Source organism: Chroicocephalus ridibundus, chromosome 2 (genome assembly GCF_963924245.1).
Source record: "Chroicocephalus ridibundus chromosome 2, bChrRid1.1, whole genome shotgun sequence".
Lineage (NCBI taxonomy): Eukaryota > Metazoa > Chordata > Aves > Charadriiformes > Laridae > Chroicocephalus > Chroicocephalus ridibundus.
In genome coordinates, this window is record NC_086285.1 from 104,920,365 (window position 1) to 104,937,071 (window position 16,707).

A 16,707-nucleotide genomic window follows, 5' to 3' on the forward strand; every position below is an offset into this window, starting at 1 on the left:
TTTAAACATTCCTCTCGAGATCAAAGACACTGGACAACACACAAAAACAATGCCTAAGCAATTGAAGCAGCAAAAGTATAACTTTGAAATAATCAAGGGTGCTAACTTGTCTACAACTTAAAACACAGGAAAAGCAACATGCTCACTAGTAACTGAATGAGATTACCAAGTGACTTATTTTTCAGGTCAATAACATTTCTATACATAATTTTTATTAAAATGTGTAGCATATCTGTGTTAACTGCAATACTGATTAATCGACAGACCATGACTTTCCTTCTGGAATTCAAAAAGGACTTTAAATTAATGATACGTTAACTAAAAATTAAATATCCTTGTAATGTTTCAACAGAACTCAAGTGATTAAGTATATGAAATCATACCACGTAATGCACAGAGATATACAGGAAGAAGATATTTCAGCCTTTCTTTAGAAAGCAGGAAATGACCACCACTAGAATAAATAGAACAGGGTAAGAAAAGCATAATCTTAAAATATTTTATAGATAAGAACAGAAAAACAGCCTAGACTTTGCAAAATGAGGAGCTGAGCAAATTACACCCCATGTCGAAGCGTCAGGAGTTTCTCAAGACTAGTTCATGGGTGATCATAACCCTGAGCTGCCTGCAAGCCTTTCCACCTTCCTAACAACCCTCAGACCCCAAGGAAGAAGAAAGAGAAGGCACATGTTTAGCAAATTCATTGCTTATCTCTGTAAGATCTTAAGCATTACTCTTTCACAGAAAATCTTCGTAACTCTGCAAACTCATATCTTCAGCTTCTTTTGGTTCTATCTTTCATATTGCTAAAGAGGAAAAGACAGATGTCTTGGAGTCAGGGCTGCACCCTAGAATCAGCAACTGGACTGTATAGTCCAGCTTGACTTGGCAGATGACACTTACTGCAGAAATCCTTACGGATAAGGCACAGCAAATCCATTTAGGTTAGATTCCAGAAATTTTCAAAGACTCGACTATTGAAAGATCAGGCTGAAGACTACTCTAAGTAGTTACAGCCAGTCTGAATAGAAAACCAGTCCAGTTTGGACCTAAAAGAACTCTGGAAGTTCAGTTGTTTCACTTTCACTTAAAAGGCAGGATTGAGATCTAATGCAGATTACAATTAAAACACAAATTCATTTATTCATTAACACTATGTCTGAAGTGGCTTAAGGCAGAGGATGAAACTATAATAAACTTTTTTCACTTGTATTCTCACTAAAATTATTACCAGCCAAATACTGGGTATTTCTGAGAGTTGCACAGCTCCCTTTTAATAAAGATGCAGGAAGTGACTTTTTATTTTATTCTTTCAGTAGTGACAACGGAAGTATTCAGAACCATACCCCTGCTGAAATCAAGCAATTGGGTAACAGCAAGGAGAAAACCTTTATGTTGTGTTTAGAATCGGGAGACAGAAAAACAGGAAAGACATTGTCCATTAAAAAGGTAACAATCAAGTGAGCTACATTTTAACTTTTCAGGCAGGTGTCACAGATTCATGAAGTATGACTTGGGTCTGTCTTGATTTCAATACAAAAATGAAATAACAGTTTGACAGAGCTTCTTGTTAGAAGAACTAATAACTAGGCAAAGACTATTTACACTGATACCTCTGTACCATACCAATACTGAACCTGTCTTAAAGGCCAGTATTTTTGAATACCCAAAAACACGGGAGATGATGCCAATAGAAGAAGTTGGCAGTGGGTTAAGGAACCTGAACTTTTAAATGCACTGATGAATTTGTTAATTAAAAACAAACAAACAAAAAAAAAACCCAAACAAAAATTCTCTAAACATTCCCTGTGTACCACAGGGAAACAAAATAAGAATACTGACATACACGATACAGCATTTGATGGTCACAATTCTCCACTTATCAGATTAGCAATCTTATCATAAATAGCAAATATGGTGCCTATGCTCCCAGAAAAATGTAAGTATTGGGTATACATATTAAGCAATCTGTTTATTGTCAGATATGCTCTGTCCAGATAAAAACATAAGTCTGTTGTCTGTTAACAAAGTAATAAAATGCCTTTCAAGTCAACAACATAGAATTAGAAGTCTGAGGTTTCATTTAAAGACATTAACTGATTAAGTATATGATGTCAACAAAATTGTATGAAAAATTAGCATGGTCTTACTAGAGAGAAGCTACTTATTGCCATCCAGAAACAAACATACACACAGAGAAAACAAAAATGAGTATCAGAGTAATGAATTCCCTGAAAAACAAGTGATTCCTTCAGGCCTGCACACTGCAACAAATTATAGAATCATAGAATTGTTGAGGTTGGAAGGGACCTTTAAGATCATCGAGTCCAACCTTTAGCCTACCCTGACAAGAGCCACTTCTAAACCATGTCCCTCAGTGCCCCATCTACCCTTTTTTTAAACACCTCCAGGGATGGTGAATCCACCACCTCCCTGGGCAGCCTATTCCAATGTTTAATAACCCTTTCAGTGAAAAAACGTTTCCTAATATCCAATCTAAACCTCCCCTGACGTAACTTGAACCCGTTTCCCCTCGTCCTATCACTTGTCACCAGGGAGAAGAGGTCAGCCCCCATCTCTCTACAGCCTCCTTTCAGGTAGTTGTAGAGGGTGATAAGGTCTCCCCTCAGCCTCCTCTTCTCCAGGCTAAACATCCCCAGCTCCCTCAGTCATTCTTCATAAGGTTTGTCCTCCAGACCCCTCACCAGCTTTGTAGCCCTTCTCTGGACACGCTCCAACACCTCAATGTCCCTCTTGTAGCGAGGGGCACAAAACTGAACGCAGTACTCGAGGTGGGGCCTCACCAGTGCCGAGTACAGGGGGATGATCACTTCCCTAGTCCGGCTCACCACACTGTTCCTGATACAGGCTAGGATGCTGTTGGCCTTCTTGGCCACCTGGGCACACTGCTGGCTCATATTCAGCCGGCTGTCAACCAACACTCCCAAGTCCTTTTCTGTCGGGCTGCTTTCGAGCCACTCTGCCCCAATCCTGTAGCGCTGCATGGGGTTGTTGTGTCCCAAGTGCAGGACCCGGCATTTGGCCTTGTTGAACCTCATACCATTGGTCTCAGCCCATCGGTCCAGCCTGTCCAGATCCCTCTGCAGAGCCAACCTACCCTCACGCAGATCAACACGCCCGCCCAGTTTAGTGTCATCTGCGAACTTACTGAGGGTGCATTCGATCCCTTCATCCAGATCATTGATAAAGATATTAAAGAGAACCGGCCCCAGCACCGAGCCCTGGGGGACACCACTTGTGACCGGACACCAACTGGATTTAACTCCATTTACCACCACTCTCTGGGCACGGCCGTCCAGCCAGTTTTTTACCCAGCGAAGAGTACACCTGTCCAGGCCATGAGCAGCCAGTTTCTCCAGGAGAATGCTGTGGGAAACGGTGTCAAAAGCTTTGCAAAAATCCAAGTAGATAACATCCACAGCTTTTCCCTCATCCACTAAGTGGGTCACCTTATCATAGAAGGATATTAGGTTTGATAGGCATGACCTGCCCTTCACAAACCCATGCTGACTGGGCCTGATCACCCTGTTCTCCTGCATGTGCCGTGTAATGGCACTGAGGAGGATCTGTTCCATGACCTTCCCAGGCACCGACCTGAACCCTCACTGAACAGCTGCAAAGTTTAAAACTGCCATTTATTACTATTAACTGTATGGAAACAGTGCAAAAACTACTGTCTCTTTTTTTTTTTTTTGCAATTTGCATGTTTGTCTAGCTGCAACATAAATCAACCCTACTCCATCCCAGCTTGAGTGAGACAGTCAAGTATCAATACAATTAAACTAAACAGTGAGCACTTAGCTCATTATGCACTGTCATACATTTTGGCTGTATTCTTACAGTTTGTTAAAAGTCCCCAAAAATACCAGAATCAGATCTGCAAAGCACTTATCAAAGATAATAAACTTTATGGACTTATTCAAATAGTCTTAATATTACAACCTTTAAATTGTTTTAAAATTAATTGTCCCTCACAGAGCAGCGGCCATCAAGCTTCGGGTCAACTCTGCTACAGATTTCTGTGATACAGCCTTCGTGAAAACTTGACCCAGGGGAGCTGAGTCAGCAAGCAGGTGCTCTCTGCTATAAGCCACCGATGACAACTCAGTGTGGAAGGAGGAAGACAGAATTAGAGCACTCCCAATCATTCCTTCCTTATGTAAGCAGCACCGTGCCTCATGGCAGCCTGCAGCCTTCTCTGCAAAGCACAGATGGACCCACTCAGCTGTAAACTCAGCACACCCTTATTAGATCTCTAACAGCCTACTCGCATCCAACTGAGAGGACACTGCGAATACAACGCTCGAGAGTGAGGAATTCATGGATGAAAACTTGTCACTGAAGTTAAATGGCAGCTGGCAAGCTTAGGGACAAAAGGGTCTGACCCTATCAAAACCTATTTACTAATTTATGAGTGGGAAGAAAGCAGTAGGACAAGAGAACAAAACAGGGATGGTGATATTGATGTTTCCTCCTGCTACACTGGAAGTCATTGAACACAGACGACAATGAATCATTAAAACATTTTGCTTAGTTCTGCAATCACAGAACAATCAAATTAATTTAAACATAACTCATCACTTTCTTAAAGAAAAACAGCAGTCATTCCTCATGACTTCTAATGGGTGGCTCAGGGGAAAGACTCAACTCTCAGTCCATGTATTGGAGCAAAATCCAGAAATTAATTAAAATTTGCTCATATAAGAAAAGGTAGTTTTATTACATTTTGGCCAATACTCAATCTGTAATTTAAAGTCGTACCAGTCCAGACACCCAACTTCCAGGAGCACACTACTGAGATGGATGTCCAGGTGCCAAACGCTCAGCATTTGCCGACACAAAGCAGCTGCACTCCTTTGTGGACCACAGATGACTCCAGAAGTTGCGTGGCCACACTGATGCACTGCAGGCAGCAGGGAAGCCTGACGGGACACAGAATTAACAGCTCCATTGTAGCTGTAGTCAGTGCAATGCTGAACAGATTGTACTGGGTCTGGCTGGGATGGAGTTAACTTTCTTCATAGCAGCCCGTATGGTGCTGTGTTTTAAATCTGTGACTAAAACAATGCTGGTAACACACCAATGTTTTAGCTATTGCTGAACAGAGCTTGTACAGCGTGAAGGCTTTCTCTGTTTCTCACTCTGCCCCCACAATGAGTAGGATGAGGGTGGGCGAGAGGTTGGAAGGGACAGCTGATGCAAATTAACCAAAAAGATATTCCATGCCATACATAATGCACAGCAACACAAATTCGTGGGTGGTCCTTCCAAGGCAATCTTTTCTCAGAGACTGACTGAGCATCAGTCTGCTTGTGAGAGGTGGTGAATATTTGCCTTTGTATCACCTGGTTGGTAGGGGTTCTTTTTTATCTCAACCCACAAGCTTTTTCTTGCTTTTGGTATTCCAATTCTCTCTCCCACCCTACCGCAGGAGGAAGTAAGCGAGTGGCTGGTGGGTGCCTGATTGCTGGCCAGGGGGTTAACCAATCCCCATCATCCTAATCTACATAAATAACTGAAAATTGGCATTTCCTTAACCAACTCTGCTAGCTAGTATTTTCCAGCTGTTAGTTTTTGTATGATTTTTATATGATTTGGATGTCTCATGCCCGAGACCTTGACCCTTACCTGTGTCCAGCCACTACACTGTTAACAGTAATTTAAGAATGAACTAAAGGATTTGTTAGATGATCTTCCTTCTCCCTGAGAGGGAACACAATCCAACTACAGCAGAAAACCTCAAAAGAAAGAGACATGAGAGGTCTCAAATAGAAATTTAATTATATTTGGAAACAACGCATAGGAACGAATAAGGTACGGAGGTATGAGCGCGACTGCAATAGGGCACAAAATAATGAGGACCTGCAATTTGCAGAAGACTACGGAAAAGGGGCAGAACAAGGCTGAAGTTATCACGCAGCCAGAACTTAAGCACAGGTTATTTAACTGTATAGATTATTGGTGAAACAGCACAGACATATTTCAAATACAAGGAGGACCTAATGTAGAATTAAAGAATACCAGTATAATCTAACTCTTCTCGCTGTGACCCAACATACCCCTCCTGCATAAACTTGATTCTGTTACTGTAGAACACCAAGATGACCAAAGAAAAGTATCATTATTAAAGCCTAAAGATTCCCATTTCTAAACCAAAAGTTTCAGCAGTTGTACCTCCTGTATATTTTGAAAAGGAATTACCTACACATATCATATTTGAAAGATGTAGCCCACATCACAGAAGTAGTACCACAACCTTTTCATTCTTGCCTGTAAACCATCACTCACCTGTTCTTGTACTTGTCAGTCAGAGGTCACTGCATAAAATCCCAGTGCACAGCTACTAAAATAATCTACATAAGTCTTCCCTGAACTTATATTAACCAGTGAGTTCAAGTTGCATTTTTCTTCACTAATACAAAATTGAATGTAAAATCTCAGAACTGACTTTCCCCTAGTTCAATATGTCCACACCCTAAGTGATGATAGAGAACTGAAAGGAAGCAAACAAAATACAGCCAGGTCTGCAAAGGCAGAGCTAAAGCTACACCACTTTCTCTGTGTTTCTTATCTGTGTGTATTTAATATTTACTACTCTTCATATGTGAATTCTGTTAAAATTCATGTCCTCTCAAGGCACAAAATACTCAGTTTTAACTGCCCTCATAGAAGAATTTAGTTTAAACTTGTGTAAAAGTAGCCTTTAGATTTAAATATAGGACATACACTCTAGCCTTAAAATGCTTCAGTACACCCTGCAAATATTTCCCTTTGCTGTTCAAATAATTCCTCTTCTGCTATTTGAAAATGATCAGACAGCTATGAAAGTAAAAAACTGGTAATTTCATGGTGCTGCTACTCAAACAGCAACAAGCAGTACTGAACCAAATACAAAGGACCTTCACTATAGCAAAGGAAAATTTAGGGCAAGAAAAGACAACTGAAGGTACAAGAACAGTAACTGAATCCTCAAACTTCTCATATGCCTTAAGTAACAACAGAAACAGCGAGGCCATGACTACCAACTCATGGTAACAACTACACATTTATTGGGACAAAACGGAAACTCTCTCAAATTACAAAAAAGAACCAGTGACAAAGTCTCAAGGTTTCACCTAAGTTTTCACCGGACCTGCAGAAAACCCTTGTCCACTACAGTAGCTAATAAAATAGCCATAAGCACCCAAAATACTATACTGGATCTATAACAAATACATCTTCAAACATTGTCTTTTCATTGGTTATCTAACTGAACAGTAAAAGCCTGATATTTATTTCAATTCAAGCTTAATAGTAACTGTTCATTGCTAAATTCTAATTAAAACAAAAAGTTGAGTATGGTTTTTCAAAATACCATCCTTACGATATGAGGCCTAACATTTTTAAAAACTTTTCTCAAAGCAAAATCATATTGCACCTTCCAAAACACTTGTGTGTTTCAGGGCTTTTTCTTTTCAGTTTTCAGGCACTTCTCCCAAGCTCCAAAAATACTTACAATGAGCATCTTCTATTACACTAGTATCTTAAAGAAAGCACAGAAAGAATATTTTATCCAAAGTTAGGTAGTAAAACTAAAAGTAAAGGTCACAGTTTGCGGGATCATTACTAAGAAAGTATCACTAAAACACCCAAGCTTAAATCTGAGAAATATATGCATAGAAGGGCATAAGAAAACATACCAATATAAATACAACACAATAAATGCTCCCCTGCACGTTTTCTTTGCGCTACCTTAGCTGCACAACAACAGTGGAAATCACATTCTCACATCTCAGAGAGATCCTAAAAGAACAAATGAACGTTGGCAATGATGCACAAAAATGTATTTCCTTATAGAATCATAGATTCGTTTAGGTTGGAAAAGGCATTTAATATCATTGAGTCCAAACAACTTCTGAAACTGTGTTTCAGTTTGTGCCTATCAGAGAGGTCAATTTGAACAGCTCAATTAAGCATTCAAAAAAAAAAAAAAAAAGAGAGAGACTTGCAAGACAGTTTTGGGAAGACACTACTGATGCAAAAACAGTTCTCTTAGAACCGCAGCCATTGAGGTAGATATTGTTTGGTTTATTTCTGTCTAGAGTTCAGTTTTTTTTAATCTAACATATTTAATTTTCCTAGAACAAAGAACTTGTTCTAGTATTTGATATGCACAGTGGTTAAAGAAGTCTAAGGAAGCTGCACAAGAAAATATTACTGATTCACCTTTATTTTCTTCCAAACAAAGCTATATTACCATAAACATACAGACTGTACAACTACAGACAGCAACACTTCTGTTCTGTGACAGACATTAGTGTACCAGGGTCGTAGGAATTCTGAGGGCCACACTAAAAAGGAACAAAACCTAAAAATGTACAACTTCCTAAGCAAAAGATACGACGTTTATTTTTCTAAACATGTATTTTCTAAATAAAATCCCTTCTGCTAAAATTTAAGCCTGTGGAATTCACAACCAGTTTTCAAAGTCTGTCAGCCTGTGCCTGAATGGGACAAACAGCCAAATGTCCTGAGAATGTAAATTACCCAGATTCAAACTGTCCTGCTCAGCCAGAGCTTCTTCATTCATGACCTTCTTTTAGCCACACTGAAGTGCAGAAAAAAAATGCGACGCTTGCCAACACTGACTTTGCTGTTTTCACAAACTGCTGAAATCTCAAGGACCAAAGACTCCAGAATCCACAATATTTGCCTATACTGGGCAGAGTCCTTGCAACTGCAGACTGCAGAAGTCTCTGAATCCCTGTGGTAGCCTTAGACCCTGTAATTCTAAACTGCCGTCTGCAATCAAACTACCTCTATGAAGCAATTTCATTAATAAATTAGCAAATTTCTTTTTAAAAAATGAAATACATGAAAAATACACCATATGATCAAACTCACAGTAAATCCTATCAGCCATACCTCTTGCTATAGGAAGGGTCTAAGATCAAGGGGGACAAGCAAAAGGGATACAGCTACTAGGCACTTTTTCTGACAGCTTGTCTTGGTCTTGATCTTTTTCTCATTCATACATCATGACATTATTACAGGAGCTACGCATACATGATATACGCATACCCTTGCAAGAATTACTAGAGAATTAAGTAGACATTTTAGTTAAAATAAACTTTTTTTTAAAGCTGCTTGGCTTCCAAAACTGGTAATAGCCAAAGCTCTTTAGGTCCTTCTTTATATACTTACTATTTAGTGTTCAAAAGTCAGGATGTCTCCAACAACAAAAAAATAATAAAAACTTCGGGTAGGAACCTGTGGCCCATTTGGGTTTCCACACTGGATACCCAACTTCATAATGTTCATGTAAGAGTACAGCATTATTTTTTTTTTCGCCTGCCAGCACATTTCAATTCTACAAAAAGTATTTCACAGAAGGCTCACCTACACATTCCTCTTTAACAGCCAGAGCTCATCTCCAAGCACTCAGAAAACCAGACATTCTAAATATATACTGAAAATATTAATTAGTTGAATTTTCATGACTGAAATAACCATGGTATTTTAAAGTTTTATGAAATCTCTCCCCATTCTACATGGTTATAAAAAAAAAATAATTCTGGTGCTACATATTTGCACTGAAAGAAGAGTCACTGAAGAGGGTTTCAAGTCTACCTGAAACACAGTATTTCTGCAGTTTGTGGGCTTTATTCACATACTACTCACAGGTCCCTAGTAACATCATCAGGACTGAACTACACAAAAGAGCCAGAAAACTCACTAGCTACAAAACGCTGTCAGAAAAATCCAAGCTCAAACTAATCCTGCCCTGGAGCATTCTGTCATCATCGACACTAAAACGCAAGCGAAGATTTAAAAATTAAAGCGTAAGGCAGACTAATACACGTTTGGGAAAGAAAACCAGTTCGTTTTTATACACGTACCCACAAAGAAAACGACTACAAAGGTGTTTTTTTTAAAGCCTGAAAACCAGAAAGCCCTCCTTCTTGTAACCAGAGAGATGTAAGAGTTGAATCCTATTTGCACACTCCTTTATCATCCTTTATTGGAAGCTCTCGTTAATTTGCCCCGGGGGGGGAGGGGAGGCAGTGCGAGGGGAAGGGGAAGAGCGGCGGAAGGACTGCGGACCCTTCCCGTACCGTCCTCCCTCCTCCTCCGGCCCGCGCCAGCTCCGGCCGGCCCGCAGCAGCCGCGCCGCGGGCCGGGAGGGAACAGAAAGCCATGCCACCGGCCTGGGCCCACAAACACTTAGACGGCGCCAGCGAACGAACGCAACGGCCGGCACCGCCACCGGTTCCCCGCCGCGGGCGAGGGGGCCATTAGGACCGCCGCTCCCCAAGAGGGAGGCCGGCGGCTCCGCGCGCGGGCGGCGGGACTCGGCGGGCCAGGCCGGGCCGAGCGGGCTCCGTTCAGCCCAGCCGCCGGCGCCGTGTGGGGCGGCGGGCGCTACCCGCTCGGTATCATTCCGCAGGGCCGGGCCAGGCTCCCTCCCCTCCGCCCTCTCGCCTATACACTCGCACAATAGACCCGGCCTCCCTCCACCCCATATCCGGGGACTATATGCGGGAGCCCGCGGAGGCTTTTTTTTTCCGCCATCTCGCAGCGCGCCGCGCTTCTACACACCGCCATCACCACCCCCTTTCTTTCCTTCCTTCCTTCCGTCCGTCCCAGGGGCTCCTCACCGCGCTCGCCCCGGCCACCCTGTTTTACCTGACGCGGCGCCGGCCCTGCACGTCTCTCCACCGGCTTTGGAAGGCCGCCCCCTCGGCATGGCCGCCCCCTCCCTCCCCTTAACACCCCCCCCCCGTGCGTTCCTCCCCCTCCCCCCCCCCCCGCAGCGCGCGCACACACACACACACTTGGCAACGGCGGAGGAAGCGGCGGTTGGTGAAGGGGGGGGGGGAACGGGCCGAGGGGGCGGGGACCCGGCCCTTACACACGGGCCGCCCCGGGGGGACTCGGCGGCGCAGGCGCACACACAGGGCCCACCGGAGGAGCGAGGCCGTGGGGGAGGAAGAGGGAGCAGGGGAAGAGGCGAAACTCACAGCAGGGCCGGGGCGGGGCGGGCGGCGCAGGCGCACTGAGGGCGCCCGGCTGGCGGAGGTTGGGGGGGGGGGGGGGGGACGACGGCGGCGCGAAAGAGGTCGCGGAGGGGCGGTGGCGGGGAGGGGCGACTGCGCATGCGCGGGGGCTGGGGGGTCGTGTGGGTGAGGTGAGGGGTGGGTACATCCGGGTGCGGTGGCGCATGCGCTGAAGTGGGGTCGGGGCCGACCTGGGCCGGGCTTGCTGAGTGGAGACCTGGCACGGCGGGTCTGGGTGTGCGCCGCTTCAGCATCCCGGGCTGAGGCTTTCTGTTCAGGGCCTAGAAACGGCCTAGTTCGGCCACAGCTGCTGCTGCCGCGGTCGTTCCCGGTGCCGCGGTCGTTCCCGGTGCCGCGGTCGTTCCCGGTGCCGCGGTCGTTCCCGGTGCCGCGGTCGTTCCCGGTGCCGCGGTCGTTCCCGGTGCCGCGGTCGTTCCCGGTGCCGCGGTCGTTCCCCGCCTTTCCCTCCCGCGCCCTCCCCGAGCTCTGGTTTTAGCCCTAGGGGTGCGGGACCCGGACGCAGAAGCGCGTCTGCCTGTGTCTGTGACCTCCCTGAGGAGATCCTGAGGGGTCATAAGAGGTCGCCCGATCATTTAATACCAATTTTGGGGTATTGTAAGCCGTAATACTTAAATTTGTCACCTGTAGCTTGCACATAGTAGAAGCGTATCCTCTGGGAAGGTACCCATAACAATGGAGATGTTTTTATTGATGGCTTGTTCTGGTGCTTCGTGGCTTTCGTTGCTTCCAAAGACACTGCTGTGTTTCAGCTTTGAATTCACAGGGCTTCATCTTCTAAGATGAGATTTTTATTACATCTCTTGATAAATAAAAACTTAATACAAAACACACGCTTTTGGTGGGTGACTTGATTAATCTTTTTTCATTATCTCAATGGTGTGAGCTGTTTAAGATTCTAAGGTTTTCTCTGAGTTATGTTTTCTTTCTGCATCTTTTAATTTTTAAGTACCTTTTTAAAAAGGGCATATTTGTGTATGAAGGGAACTGCTATGAGAATACTGCCTACACTGATAAAACTGTTTTGTTTTTTTTTTTTTTTTTTTTTTTACTACTGAGTCTTTCACCTAAAGAGTGATCCAAAACCCACTTCCCACTGAACCAGGTTATTGCTGCTTAGTTACTCAACTGTTCCAATGCTCAAGTTCTCATTGCTTTCTAGGATACCCCTTTTTTCCTCCCCTCATCCCGTATGGCCAGCACATGACTGGTTTCTTGATTTCAAACCATATAGTGTTTAAGCAGCCTGTATTAAAACACATTTAATGTGATGTAGGCTTAGTTAAGCAAGCTGGATGACCCTGTCCTCATTTATTGCATTTATTACTTTAATGTCACTTTCTGTAGTCTCTGCAAATAGTACTAGGCAGGTACTTCAGATCACTGATCAAAAAAATAGGGCAGGCTGGGCAGTGATACCTATAAACTATATCAGCAAAAAGTTACTTAATAGTTTCCTCATCATTGAATGTTAATTATAACTTTGTTAATTCATGTATCTTGTTTTGTTGCGAATGTATGGAGCTATTTTTTTAATCAGTTCTAAGTTAACTGCATTTCAGATACCTAATTTAATTGCATCTAAAAACTTGCCTTTAGCTACCAAATTTAATCATATCAAAGAATGAAATCGGGTTTTTGGAATGCAAGGTTTCATTTCTTCCTGAAGGCTAAGGCTGGGTAGGCATTATTGAGTTTTTTTTTTTTTTGTTCTTCTTCTACCTGCCAGTAAAAAGCGTACTGTATTTTAATTTTCTCTGCAGAAGTGCAGCATTGATAAATACGGAAAGGTGCGCTGAAGCTGCTGTGGCCCTTGCATGGGGCTGCTTCCGAGCTGCCCACTCGCTACAGCCCAGCTACGTGCAGGGAAAAGGCACAGAACAGCAGCGGCCTCTGGTGGTTATGGGCGGGTTCTCCAGTTCTGTGCTGAAAATTAGGACTGCCGGTCGTTTCAGCAGTGAACTACAAGCGCATGAGACAAGGTGACAGCAGTTCACAAGATTTCAGTTAGACCCTAGGGATGGGACTCAAAACAAAAGAACCCCAACTGAATCGGTATCTAAAGCAACTTTGCACAAAGTCATTGTTTTAACTCCTTCTCCTGTTTTTGTTCTAACTTTATTACCAGGATTCTCTTTTTTTTTTCTTGTTTGGTTTTTTTTTTTTTTACGTTGAGGTCTTCTGAATTAGGTTTAAGAACTTTACATCTTGAGTTTTGTTTCAGTTTTGAAAAGAGCTGATGTGCATTTGTTAGGGATGTAAGTGGGATTCTTTGTGCAGGCAGCTTCTGTCTATACTGATAGTAATGAAAATTGTACCTCATATTTCAAGTCTAATGCAAAAGCCAACTTTAATTTCCATTTTGGCTTTTCAGTGTTATTGTTCCCTGCACGTCTTTCAGTGTCCAGCAGCAATACATACAATCACGTTTAATTTTGTGCTGCAAAAGTCTGTGCATCATCTGTTCCAAATTTAATGTGGTACGTTTGTCGTTGTGGATCAGTCTTCTAACACTCTCTCATTCTGTACAAAACTAGCTCTGCCTAAAAGTAGAAAAGACACCAGTTTTACTTCTGATCCTCAAGGTGCCTGTGGTGCTGGGAGACAAATAACAGTTCATGAAGAGTGTATTGGATAGATGTTGAAGAGCATATGAAAATAACTTTTTATTAATAAAAAAACCCAGTGGTAAATCATATGCTTAAAAGACCGTCTTTAACTTTACAGGAATTTTTAATCTATTGAAGCTCTTTAATCTCTGTGTAATTTCCCTTCTTTGTCTGTGTGATTGACAGTATTTTTCACCTGCACTTTGCAACTCGTGGAAGAAAGGCACCGCATGCATAGGTAAAACCGTTGCTCTACTTGTTAGTGAATCTATTGTTGACATTTGCAGAGATGCTTGTATTTCAAAATATTTAAAATTTGTTGTATTTTGTAACTAATAAAATAACCTATTGCAGTCTTTCTCTAAAGTCTCTGGCATTACTCTAGAGGTGCTGCACAGGAAACTTCTCACTTTTGGGGTGCCTTCTCAGGTGAGAGCCTAGCAGACCATTACTTATGTTCTGCTGTCCATGCAAAGGAAGCATCGGTCTGTTCCCCAGATGGAGTCTGTAACGTAATACAGAAAGTGCCAGGTGGTTGGCCTTTAGCTCTTTCAGTCATGAATTTTATCTGGTATCATTAATTTCTAGGAAGAAAAGCAGCGATAGTGTCAGCCTTAAAATATGCAACATTAAAAGTTATGCTTGTTTTTTATCTACAGATGAAGAATATAGCGATAGCGAGAGTAAGGTTAACACAAGGCCACAGAACAAATTGAATTCTAGGTTTTACTACCAACTAGTAGTACTTGATGTGCTACTAAATTTTAAGGCAATATGATGAAATCTGGTGAACCATCTCAGTAAAGCTACTTACTAAGTAGGGTACTATTTATTGTTACAGTTGTCAGACCCTTACTGTTGTAAAATACTATTTTCAGGTGCTTATGGCTTTGCCACACTTGAACTGTTTGGACTAAAATTCCCGTGCCAGCTGTCTAACTTCAGTTTGAGTTTGGTTGATTTGAACGGACTGCTTATATTTGTCGGATTATGTTTCAACCTGGTTTTTGTTTTTTTTTTAAGGGGGAACATAAAATTATGTGCTGCACTCACCAGTGAAACTGGTGACTGAAAATTTTTACTCTAGCACGAATTTTAAGTCTGGATAAGTCCATTACTCTCTGCAATAAAACTTCAAATTTATCATTTTATATATGTTTCAAAAAAATTTATTAGAATGTGATGAATAGCTTTCGTTTTAAGGAACTGCGTCGTGTAACAGCTCTCTGTCCAGCTTTTCCACGCTGGGACAGGACAATACTTTCCCTGAGTTAAAGCTGTAGGTGTTTAATACTTCAGGTTGGCAAATCCATCCACAATTTGCTTAAAATCATGACATGTAAATAAGTGTAACACCTTTTGAATTCTTGTGTTTTAGCTTTTGCGTGTCTGAATGCTTGTGAACCAGAAACAAAACATAATTCTAATGAATGTATTTTTGTATCATGGTTTGGCTTCAGGCAATGGCATTTTAAGAAAAAACACTTTAATTTTCCCAGCATGATGGAAATGCTGATACACCAAAGTAGTTCTGTGTTCAGCCAGAGGTGAGAGAAATAAAGGCCATCACAATATCCTACGTACACAATACAGCCAGGCTTCCATAGAAGGGTGTTTCGATAGCTGTACCAGCACATTTGCCTACTGTACGCACAAAACAGAAAAGATGCTTAGGACTGACTTATACCTGTTGCCAAAATTAAATAACCTGTACCAGGAAAAGCAACTTTATGCTTGTAGGACATAACCTGAACTAGAACCTGCAGTATGTGGAAATTCAATAAAAGCAGCAGTCCTCTCTCATATTACTATAATAGCAAAAGCTAGAATAGACCTGGTGTATATTTAGTTTCTGTGTAATTGTTGAAATTATACACTGTAAGAATTGTGGTATACATTTTGTATGAAGGATTTCACTAGAGAACTAATTTTCCAATGTTAACATATTAATTTCCAAGGAGAGATAAATGTTTTCTGCTTTGCTCGGTCTGTTTGTTCATTTATCAAAGAGAGGGTGCCTCCTACTCTTTCTTGATTTGCTTTTGTATGGCTAAAGGACTTGGGTTTCCATCCCTGTCAACCAGCTTGCTTCTAAAGGTGCTGTTCAAATGCAAACTGGTGTTTTGATTAAAAATTAATAGTCTGTAAAAATCTAATGTTTACACTCATTAAGAAAAAAAAATATTATTGAAAAGGTAAATGAAAATACTGTTAGCCACTTTAATACTATCTTTAAAATTCTCATTGTCAGCCATAAGGCTGCATGTACAGTTGAGTGTTTTGAGAGAAAATTCATTAGAATAGTGAGGTTGTATACTATGGTACTGTAGTATACTGAGATAGTACAGCTGTATTAAAGGTGAAATCTTACTGTATTTTGAGGCTGGGATGGCTAATCCAGTAAGAACGGCACTGAGTCTATCAGCTTCGTTTAATATTTGCCACTGAACTTAGATATCTCACATCTATGTGACTTTCATCTGCTGTCAGCTGGGCACTGACTCAAACTGGTCATCTAAAGGATAAAAATGACATTCATTGTCAGTGTTGGAGTTCTAATTGGATAGCAATGATTCCCTACAAACCCATTTTATCTATGCTGCCCTGGGATTTTAACGCTCATTCTGCGTGTAAAATTTAACAGAGATAGCATAATTTTCTTGTACAGCTTTCCTAAATGCGCAGTTATTACCATCGCATTGATCAGTCTGAGGCAGTATGACTGCTGCCTTTTCTATTGCATTTGGTGCTCCCGTTTTCCCTCTCTTTCTGTAATGCCTGCCCTGGGCTGCAGGTACTCCGCCGGCTGAACTGTATTTTCTGTTAGTGGGTGTGACATGCCTGGAAGACATTCCAGTCCTTCAAATACAACCTGCTAATCTTTCATCAGCTTTGCTGCAGGGATGCTGTAGGGTATTTTCTTGTTTAGACAGTATGGGGGTTTGGTTTCGTTTTGCTTTTGGATCTGTTCTAACCCATTTGTCAGAAATTTGCTGTAATAAGCGTCATGATTTCTTTTAGTG

The 16,707-nt window shown here is 42.0% G+C and overlaps 1 protein-coding gene across 5 annotated transcripts in view; it reads right to left on the bottom strand.

Annotated features, from left to right (window-relative positions):
• The window catches only part of ZNF236 (zinc finger protein 236), an 80,583-nt gene extending 69,558 nt beyond the window's left edge, over positions 1 to 11,025 (bottom strand). Inside the window, exon 1 of one of the 5 annotated variants that reach the window (XM_063326406.1) lies at positions 11,022 to 11,025. The gene's annotated coding sequence lies outside the window, so the exon portion shown is untranslated. Of the gene's footprint in view, positions 1 to 9,399; positions 9,417 to 10,599; positions 10,619 to 10,686; positions 10,737 to 10,833; positions 10,979 to 11,021 lie in introns of those variants that run through there. The other 4 variants (XM_063326410.1, XM_063326405.1, XM_063326407.1 and 1 more) reach the window with 4 other exon arrangements.
• Between the last annotated feature and the right edge of the window lie 5,682 nt (positions 11,026 to 16,707).